General features: G+C 40.2%; 1 long non-coding RNA gene across 1 annotated transcript; it reads left to right on the top strand.

The window, feature by feature from the left end:
• The first annotated feature begins 315 nt into the window (after positions 1-315).
• LOC121904288 lies at positions 316-1,042 on the top strand. The gene is made up of 3 exons (XR_006098202.1): positions 316-401; positions 646-797; positions 982-1,042. It is a non-coding gene; the product is annotated as an uncharacterized LOC121904288 (long non-coding RNA).
• The last annotated feature ends 9,756 nt before the right edge of the window (positions 1,043-10,798 follow it).

Raw genomic sequence — 10,798 nt, 5'->3', positions numbered from 1 at the left:
AGATGATTGGAACATTTTTTTAATGACCCACCATCACAGGTTTGTGATGGTGGGTCATTAAAAAGTGCAATATTGTTATAATTTTCCAAAATGATGACATGACAAGGCTCATTACCTGCAGCACATGACTTATTGTGAACTGCTCTTAGTGACTTAGGAGTTCTCTGTACTACCACTAACTCTTTACAGACTTGGAAGATAGTTTTAGCACTAAGATACTTTGTGAGTTACTCTTAGACCAAAAACATGTTTCTCCCAACTCACCTAGTTAGAAGCTACTTTTACTTGAGGATCTTTTGTGAATGCAGCCCCAGATCAGCCAAGATGGGGAGAGAGAGTCACCCACTCGCTGTGAGACCTGGAGAGCCTTGCTGTGCTGACCAGCCCCCACATCACAGGAAGTACACTCACTATCTTCTGCTACCCACTTGCACAGTCTCACACACTCCATACACGTCACCTTTTTCACAAACACACACATGTACTTTAAACACATGAAGCTTTACTAATGTACCTCTCAGATCCAGACCCTCCTCCCCTCCATGTCACCACCCCTGGCAATGCCCATTCTTGTTATCTCTCCATCTACCTCACCCTGTCATCTCCCTCCTCCCCCTCCTCCCGCTTCCCTTTTCTCTCCAGCAGCACCCCTCAGAGATTGAAGCTCTCGTTTGATAGCACAGCCAGAGACCAACCGCACGGGAGCACCAGGGATGATGCCGATGAAGCTGGCCTATCTAGGCCACAGTGAGCATACACTCTCATCAAGTGCTCTCTAATTAGAATTCACTGATACTGTAGGTTTCCAGGCGCTTGAAAGAAAGCCTTCTATAGATAGAATGAGAAGAATGTCTAATTAAGGTCTCATTCTTCTCTGAGTCTGATTGCATTGCATTTTCCTCTCCCCCTCACTCTCTCCAATTATGAAACCTGTGCTGGCCTTTCGTCGATCCATGTGGGCTGGGGGTTTTTTCTTGCCAGTACTGGGGTGTGAGGAGACTTATAACAATGCTGGTGGAAGATCTGCAGGGCCAAATGCGTGGGCAGGTGAGAGGAGCATTTGTGTTTGTGTGTGCATGTGAGTGTCCATGAAATAATCAGCAAAGATAAATGAGTATGTGTTGTGAGTATTCTTTATTTGAGGTTGTGTTCAACTCATAATGAGTTTACATATGCAGAAATGTCAGTATACTAAACAAACATCTGCCAACCAGCTGGCACAACTAGCAGCCTGTAATGATCCTGTCACTGTCCTGTCATTCCTGTCCCTTTATTGTGTTATTTTCTTGTAGTCCCATTGTTTCCTGTACTCCTCCCCAGCCGGCTTTTCCCTCCACAGCTGCCCAGCATCAGCCTCGCCAGCCCTGCCATGCTCCCAGTGTTTCCCCCAGCCAAACAGCCTCTTGCGTGTTCTAGTCACTTGTTCCCTATTCCCTGGTTAGTTCAGTTTGAATCTAAGTCCTGTTGTTCAGTTCAGTCTTTGTTGGATCATCTCTTCTGTTTAGCTTTGCCTTCCTGTACTCCTGAGTCTTGTTCCTGAGTTGAGGAATAAATATTAATTTTTCAGTTCCTGTTGCTTGCTGTCTCCTGCATTTGGGTCCACCTGCTCCAGTTCTTGTAACAGAATGATCCAACCAGCCATGGACGCAGCAAAGACTGACTAGCTTCCTGTTTACCAGCCTTTAATCCATCCAAATGATTCTGATGGTGAGCCCATAACCAAGTTTTTTTGGTCCAATTATGAGAAGAACCCAGCTCTGGCTAAGAGGTTGATGGCAGTTCACTGGGAGTCCCCCAGGAGCCTAGTATGGAACAACTGAGGTCATCCCTGAAGTCCAGCAATCACCCTTTGAAGGGTCTCACCTTCCCGTTTTTATGGGGTATGGGGAGTCTCCAAAAGGAGGTGTGGTCCCCATGAGTCCCGACACTCCTGGCTTTCTCAGCAGCCTAGCACCACAGAGTCTCTGTTGCCCAGCACTACAGAGGCTCCACTGCCTAGTGCTACTACTGAGGCCCAGCCTGTTCCTGTGCTGCAGCAGTTATCTGTTCCTGTGCTGCAGCAGTCCTTGGTGTCTGAGCTGCTGCAGTCTCCTGTTCCAGCTGAGCTGCAGCAGTTCCCTGTTCCAGAGCTGCAGCAGTTCCCTGTTCCAGGGCTGCAGCTGTCTACTGTTCCTGTGCTGCAGTGATCCACTGTTCCTGCTGAGCTGCAGCAGTTCCTGTTCCTGTGCTGCAGCAATCTGCTGTTCCTGAGCTTCAGCAACCCCCGTACTTGAGCTTCAGCAGTCACCAGTACCTGTGCTGCAGAAATCTGCTGAGCCTGAGCTGCAGCAGACATCAGTACCTGTGCTGCAGTGGTCCTCAGTCCCTGTGCTGCAGCCTTTGCAACCTTTGCAATTAGCAACTAAAAGACACCACAAGAATAATTGTTGCAACTAGCTGTCACTATGCCAAACAATCATTTAGGTCTCTCTTGAAAAAGAGATTTTAATCTCAACCAGACCCAGTTAAGGATATAGACAAAAACAATAACTGCAACTAGCAGCCAACTAGCCAGTAGGTTTCCAAGTGCGCAAAGGAAAGCCTTCTATAGATAGAATGAGAAGAATGTCTAATTAAGGTCTCATTCGTCTCTGAGTCTGATTGCATTGCATTCTCCTCTCCCCCTCATTCTCTCCAATCATGAAACTTGTGCTGGCCTATCGTTGATCCATGGGCTTGGGGTTTTATCTTGCCAGTACTGGGGTGTGAGGAGACTGATAACAATGCTGGTAGGAGATCTGCAGGGCCAAATGTGTGGGCAGGTGAGAGGAGCATTTGTGTTTGTGTGTGCATGTGAGTGTCCATGAAATAATCAGACAGAGAAGATAAATGAGTATATCTTGTGAGTATTCTTTAAGAGCATGTGAGGTTGCATTCAACTCATAATGAGTTTACATTGTCAATATCCTAAACAAACTTCTACCAACCAGCTGGCACAACTAGCAGCCAGCTAGCATCTCATTTCAAGAAACACAGCCCCATGTACTTGTACAGGCTAACAATATCACAACACTCACTAATAAACCAGCTGACATAACCACAACAGGACCTACATTTGGGAACCAACTAACTCCTCACCCACCACTAACAACCAGCCAACAATCTTTGCAACTAGCACCTAAAAGACACCACAAGAATAAGTGTTGCAAGTAGCCATCACTGTGCCAAACAATCATTATCACTTTTGACAATATCACCACCAATGGCCAGGTCTCTCTTGAAAAAGAGATTTTAATCTCAACCAGACTTTTAAGGATAGAGACAAAAACAATAACTGCAACTAGCAGCCAACTAGCCAGTAAGTGCTCAATAGAAAGCCTTCCATAGATAGAATGAGACGAATGTCTAATTAAGGTCTCATTCTTCTCTGAGTCTGATTGCATTGCATTCTCCTCTCCCCCTCATTCTCTCCAATCAATATACAGACTTACTCCTCATATCTCCATCTGATTTTGTGTTATTCCTCTCTCTCGTAGACCAACTTGGGGTCATATCAGGATCACGGATCTGGTTATGACCCCAAGATGAGGCCCACTGAGCCTGAGAGGCAACACACCTAATATTATCCACTTCTTAAAAGTTGCACATTCAGTTGTGGGGACCATAACCACCACTAAAGCTAAATCAGCTAAATCAACACCATAGAAAATTAATCAATTAATCAAATTCAGCACATACAGTGTGATACAGAGAACCAAGACACTTGTTTTCAATCACTCTGACATTTAATAATTCACTGGCATTTGCGCACACTTAATAAAAGTGGCTACCACTTTTATCAACTCAAGAACACTCTCATTGTTGGTGTCCTGTCCTGATTGAATTGTCAATCAATTGGGAAGACCGTGAAGACTTTGACAAATGAGGCAAGCTAGGCAGCAGTCAGTCAATAAGCAGGGTAATCTGACCGATATGTGGCACTCAATGTCAATTTAACATACAATAATGAAAACATTTCCTGGATCATCAAACTGTTTGTCTTAATCAACAACTATTTAAATTTCATCAACATTCATAATTTAAGTGAAGGTTATTTAGTTCAATGAGGAAGACTACATAAGGTTCTACGTCTTCATTCATCATGGCCCTCATCCATGCTTGCCTCTATTGTAATACAGTTCAAGCGGCAAGTCTTTGCTTGTTTACAGTGTCCAGTCAAGTAAACCTAAAATTCTCTTTGGGGGATATTTACTGAGAATTTGCAGCCTTTTTTTAAAGTCAAATTGCATACCAAGGTTTTACACAGGTAAAATGGAAAAAAGTGCCACCACTGAAAATTGTATGCTTGGGTTCATGCAGCATATAGTTTAAGGTGTTCCTGTGTGGGGGTGCAAAACATGGGAGGAGGAAATTCAAACAAATAGGCACTGCACTTGACTCATCACCGCAGATTGACCACGGCGGCAGAGAAAAGTGAAATGTAATGTCTGGGAAAAGCTTGTGTAACATCTGCGCCCCTATTTTGTCAGACATACACAGAGTCATAGAGACTAGCTGGGTCAGAGAAAGAAGAGAAAGAGAGAAAGTGAGACAATGTCTCAACTGCAGCATAAAAGATACATTATAAAGTTACAGTAGTTCTCTGTCTAGCACAATAACACAAGACAAAAGAGCAACAATGCAACAGTCTGTAATTGTTTTTAATTGCTCACATCAGGTACAGTTTAATGCAATATGACTTATGCAGTCTATAATATTTACTTAACTTAGTTTAATTAATCTAGTCAAAGGAGTTTAAAAGTTTTACCAAAGATCGATTTTTTCATAACTGTGAAATATCAAGTTCTGCGGTAGAAAGCACTTTTTTGCACTCTATTGCTTTCCAGACATGTGTAAACATGTCTCAAAGAGCGTAGTATCAGATCCTATTTAGCTGCATTTGCTCATTTACATCTATGGTTGTAGTAAATACCCCATTAAACTGAAAAGTTGCAGTTGATGCCATCCGGTATCAATGTTGTCATTATTATTAAACATTATCTTTAAATAAATAAATTAAGATGGAGTTTATACCAAAATCTCATTTGTGTTTTTCTAACAATGCTTTAAAGCACTGGTGATTTAAAGCAATGCAGTGATATATTCTGCGGTCAGGTGCATGCGCTCTTACTGTGAGATAGCATTAGTAACCTTTGATGCCATCGTGCTACCCAGCAGCATAATTCATTCAATCTTTTTCTGTACTCACTTACTATTACAGTAAGTGGAGGGTTGAGCTGCAACCATTCCCATTATGCATTTTGACAAAATCAATGAAATATCCCAAGTTGACAGTCCATCACATTCAGAGGTAGAGTTCAAGCACAGGAATCAAGATCCCCATCTTTGCTGGAATTGTTTGCCAAATTCTACTCCCTTTTACTAGAAAAATAACTGGGAATCTAGGATTTTTAGCATACGTGCACCTGTGTGTGCATTTAAGGACTAAGAGAAACAGCACATCACTTCAGTCTCCACTGGCTACCTCAGAATTCAGTTAAAGATCCTACTCCTGCTGTATAAAGCTTTTAATGGTCTGGCTCCACAGTGTATATCAGACATGCTCTATATTTACAAACCCAGCAGAACTCTCAAGTCTCAAGGCACCCACTGTTTCTCCTTCTTGTCCTTCTGGTGAGATTGCATTCAGTATGTGTTCACCTAAAAGCACCAATCAGCCTGCTGATTTAAGACTTAAATTTACACTGTTCATTTTAAAGCAGTTTCAAGACCCTTTTATCCATGTTCATTCTCATAATTGTCACGATTACAGTTCCTATGTATCTATTTCCATACTCTCTCCTGTTTTTAGTGCTAATGCTCTTCTCCCCTTCTCCCTCTCTGTTCGATTGATGTATGGTTTGCTGTTTTAGTTTTGTTTTAACCATTAACATGTAAAGCACATTTAATTGCAGTTGGATGAAATGCACACAAATTAGTTCAACTTAAACTTGAACTAACTACTGAAGTGCAACTTTGAAATGCAGTTGTTACAGAACTAAAACTGGAGCAACTTTTGGATGAACAACCTGCAGCCTTTTCTTCCAGTCACTTTTCATACTAAGGTGCTTACCATTCACCTCTGAGGCTAAATTTGGTTACAATAAATGTCAATGAGTGCAACATTTGTAAACTAATGAAAAAATACACAGGTTGTTCAACAAGTGTCTTGATCAGTCAAGGACACATTTATCTCTGTACAGTAGATGGGCATTCAACAGGTGGAAAATTGAAAACTAAAACAAATCCCTCAAATGCTAAAAACAAACAAACAAACAAACAAAAAAAAACCTAAATAGCATTTGTTGCTACAGCACTTTAGGCACATTTTAGAATTTGTAGCTATGCTAGCAGCGTGGTTCATGGCAATGTCGGTCAATCCACCACTGTGGTCCTGACAGAAATATATCAATAACTATTGGAAGCACTGCCATGAAATTTTGTACAAACATACATGGGCCCCAAAGGATGAATCCTAATGACTTTGGTGATCCCCTGACTTTTCCTCTAGCTCCACCATGAGGTTAACATTACTGTGTATTGTGTGTACACTATACACTCAATAGTCTTGAGAACTATTGGATCGATTGCTATGAAATTTGTCCCCCCATGTCATGTCATGTCCCCCTCAGGATGAATGGACAGGTGACATTTTGAAAAAAACAGGAAAAGCACAGATTGAATGAATTACATTAATGATGGCTGCATTGCATTTAGGTGAGCCAGTTCTACGCCTCTGGTATTGTGCATGTTCACTCACTGACCTTTCTTACTCTGACATGATGGAATGGAGTCATTGCTGGTATTATTACTTACAGCTGTGCTTTTCCTGCTCTGACAAGTGAAAAAGATCTGCCGCGAAAAGGATCTGTTGTAATTACTTTGGAGATCCCTTAACTTTTTCTCAGGTGCCATCAGGTCAACATTTTAATTTGTCCAGTACTTTGGTTTTTGATCAAATTCGTGCAAAACCATTGCAAAACTGGACATTCCCTCCAGCCTCAGCTACAGCCTGTGTTAGCAATTAACAAATGTTGGCATGCTAATACGCAAAACTAAGATTCAGCATGGTAAACATTATACCTCCTTAACATCAGCATGCTGACATTAGCAAGTACAATCTCAGAGACTCTCTTAGTTTTAGAGTATTTATGAGTATGTATGACTGTATTTTGAAACAAGGCTTTAATCTGTGTTATGATCAAGGGACAAAACCTTAGATTGCTCATGTGGCATTGAACACGAAGGCCAGATTTGTACTCTGTAAGCTTCTACACCAAAAATAGCTTTGTGTCACTGTGGTGCTAACATCTATGATTATCAAGAAAACATGGATCTGTCAGCTTAAATCTACCCTTGGTGCCCATCTGCACCTAAAAATCAGCCTCCAATCTACATCCAACCCTCTTTTTTGCAGATTTGGGAATGGCTTGTTCATGTTCATAGATTTAGAGATGAATAAAGATCATAGGAATAACATTTATATGAATTCTTTTTAAGGATGGCTTTGTGATATAAATTCTACAGCTCTTATCTGCATAAGGGGCTTTATTTCTTTAGTAATCATTCTATTAATACGTGATTACACTGTATCCCCTGGAGTTTTCATTGTAAAAAGGCTGATAGTCTTTTAATTAGACCTAAAGGGGATTGGAGCAGTGCTTTTACATATTCCACTAGTGCAATGAATTATACAACACTGCTGTATGGACTCATACGCCTCACATTACGTAACCACATGCCAATTATTCAGGTCTTTATCTAAGCTGTGAACTCACAGCCTTGGCTTTCTCACATAATATCAGGGAAAAAAAACAAGAGTTTACATCTGGCCACAGCAAGAATACAGAAGCACTCTCCACTTAACAGGCTCATCACACTCCACTGTAGTCAATAGTACTGGACCTGGGTCCCTGTAAACTAGCAGGTCACCTGCGGGAGAAGGTTTTCTGTCATGAATTCTGGTCCTTCGTTTATTTTCATCTATAGGTATATTCTTTCTGTTGCTACCACTGCTGTCATCCTGATGGGCTTCGGCTCAGACAATGCTACAGCAATGCTGTTGTCCTGGTAACAAAGCCTAATGACAAGATTTGATATGATCCTCAGATTTAGAACAAAGCTGCACTATGCTGCTGGCCATTGTGAGACAGCAGACGAGAACTGGTTTTATTTGTGTGTGTGTGTGTGTGTGTGTGTGTAGTGTAGTGTATTTTCTTGTAATACTTTTATTAAGAAATGCACAAAATGCACTCACAAGAGTAGAAGAATGTAGAAAATGTCCCATAGCTGAGGAGATACAGTGTAATGCTGGTCCTAAGTTCTGACAGAGTTGGTTTGGTTTTAGGCATTGTGCAAAAATACCCTCCTGTGCCATACTACCATGCCTGTATCAGCCATACTGTATGTTAACATTATTCAATTATTATTATTCAATTATTACTCCTATATGCACCAAAACATTTTAAAACAAGTTTCAAAGTAGGAGCACATTGTTTATCTCGAGTCTGCACGGGTCCAGTATTGCAATCCTGGATCTTACCTTCACCTACAAACGTAAGCTGGCTTCTGTGCAGTACAGGCAAAAGCTGTATGGGCACACAACAGCTTGGGAAATTAAATAAATGGTAAAAAAAAAAAACAACTAAAAACACAGTGATATGTACAAATTGCGGAGGTGAAAAGTATGCATCACCACCTGCTCAGACCAACTGGTTGGCAGAGGCACAAAGTCAGACCAAAATTGTTCATGCTTATATATATATATATATATATATATATATATATATATATATATATATATCCCTTCCCCACCCCTGGTCAAAATAAAATAAATAAAAAATAAAATAATAATCAATCAGTAAATAAAATAAATAAATAATCAAACCTTCCTTCTTAACATAGTGGTTAAGTCAAAACAACACACTGTAAATGATTTCAAATGTACTGACATGTATTGACAGAGCGTACATCAATGGTGAGTACTTCATTTGTCCTGTAGTGTTTAATTTAACTATGTAATTAATCAAACAGACTAAAATTTTCCAAATGACCCCCTCAAGTTGTACTTAATTTTCTCCAGGTTTAAGAACATCATGAGGTCTTTGAGCCACTCCAACAATATTCCTCTGTGTGCCATAAGGATGCAAAGGCAATACTGACCTTTGATTTCCTCCTAATTATTTAACGATCTGGTAATACCCCAAAAATGGCAATTTCAGCACACGGTGTCAATACCATGTTTACAGCCTCAGCCAAAGACCAAAGACCAAAACATGTTTACTGGTGACATGACATGGTGAGTAGAGCCCAATTGATATATCCGTCAGCCAACATTACAAATAGATATCACAGATATTTCTGTATCAGCGTATATGCTGTCTGCTATGTGCCAATATATTTTTTTATTTTTTAAAGTTATATAGGCAGCATTTTATGTATCTTTGATCCTTTTCTTAATTCAAGTTTAATATATACATACATATGTATATATGTATATATCAGCCGATATATTTATATCAGAATTTTTTTACTCTCTAATACCAGTATCAGCATCGGCCCCAAAAATCCAGTATCAGTTGGGCCATACATGTGACATCTATTAAAAGTATCTGTGACATTGGAATATATTCTGGAGAATTTGGAGTTGGTAAGATAGATGGAACGGACAACCTTAAATTTTTATCAGATTGAGCCTGGAACAAGACGTACTGTCATTCGTTTAAATTAATGCAACATCCCAGTCATTGTCATCTATACCTTGGCCACGTTCATCTTCCCAATCTTTTTTGATTTTATCAAGAGAGGCATCTGTGAGATGGGAGGTAAGGTGTAAATTTTTGAGCTGACGCCTCTCTGATTTGTAGGGATGTCCAAAATTGAGTCAGTTACCAAGTTAGGGGGAATACTGGGGAAGGAGGCGTTATTTAGTTTAACAAAGTTACGACCTTGGAAGTATTAGAATAGATGAGATTTTGGGTGGTTTAATTTTTCACACAGTTCACTGAAGCTACAGAAGACACTGTCAGTGTAAAGGTCCCTTAGCCTGACAAGGCCTGATCTCTGCCATAGAGAAAAGGCCATATCAGTGCTGGGAGGGAGAAAGAGATGGTTATTGCAAATGAGACCGTGGTTAGATAATGCCTGGAGTCCAAAAGCCAGTCTAAATTGAGACCAGATTCTTAAAGTGGAAACAACAATTGGGTTACATGAAAATTGGGTTGGCCAGTCTAGATGAAAGCAAAGCTAAAAGTGAAGTAGAAGGACAGGATTTGGCTTCAAATTCACACTAACTTAATGTCGATTCCTGGATCCAGAGAGTCATTTTGCCTAGTAATAGTTTCTTAGGTTAGGAAGTGCCAGTCCACCTACAGATCTATGCCTTTGTAAAAACTTTCTCCTGATCCTGGGGGTCCTACCCTTCCATAGAAAAGAAGAAATTAGTTTATTTATTGTATGAAAAAAGTACTTGGGCAAAAAGAGTGGCATACATTGTAAAAAATACAAAAAGCATGGACGCACATTCATTTAAAGCAAATTACCCTCCCAGCAATAGTTATATGTAAACTTTCCACCTTTCCAGGTACAATTTAAGCTTGTCAATTAACGGTGGGAAGTTGTTTTTGTAAAGATCTGATAATTGTCAACAGATATTCACACCTAAATACTTGAAATTGCTTCTAGACATCTTAAAGGAGAAGTACCCATCAGGGATCTGGAGAATAGATTGTTTACAGGAAAGCTTTCACTCTTTGAAAATTTAATTTATAACCTGAAAAAG

The sequence above is a fragment of the Thunnus maccoyii genome, chromosome 9, assembly GCF_910596095.1.
Source record: "Thunnus maccoyii chromosome 9, fThuMac1.1, whole genome shotgun sequence".
NCBI lineage: Eukaryota > Metazoa > Chordata > Actinopteri > Scombriformes > Scombridae > Thunnus > Thunnus maccoyii.
The sequence above is the reverse complement of the archived record's forward strand: the minus strand, read 5'-3'. Positions and strand labels throughout refer to the sequence as shown.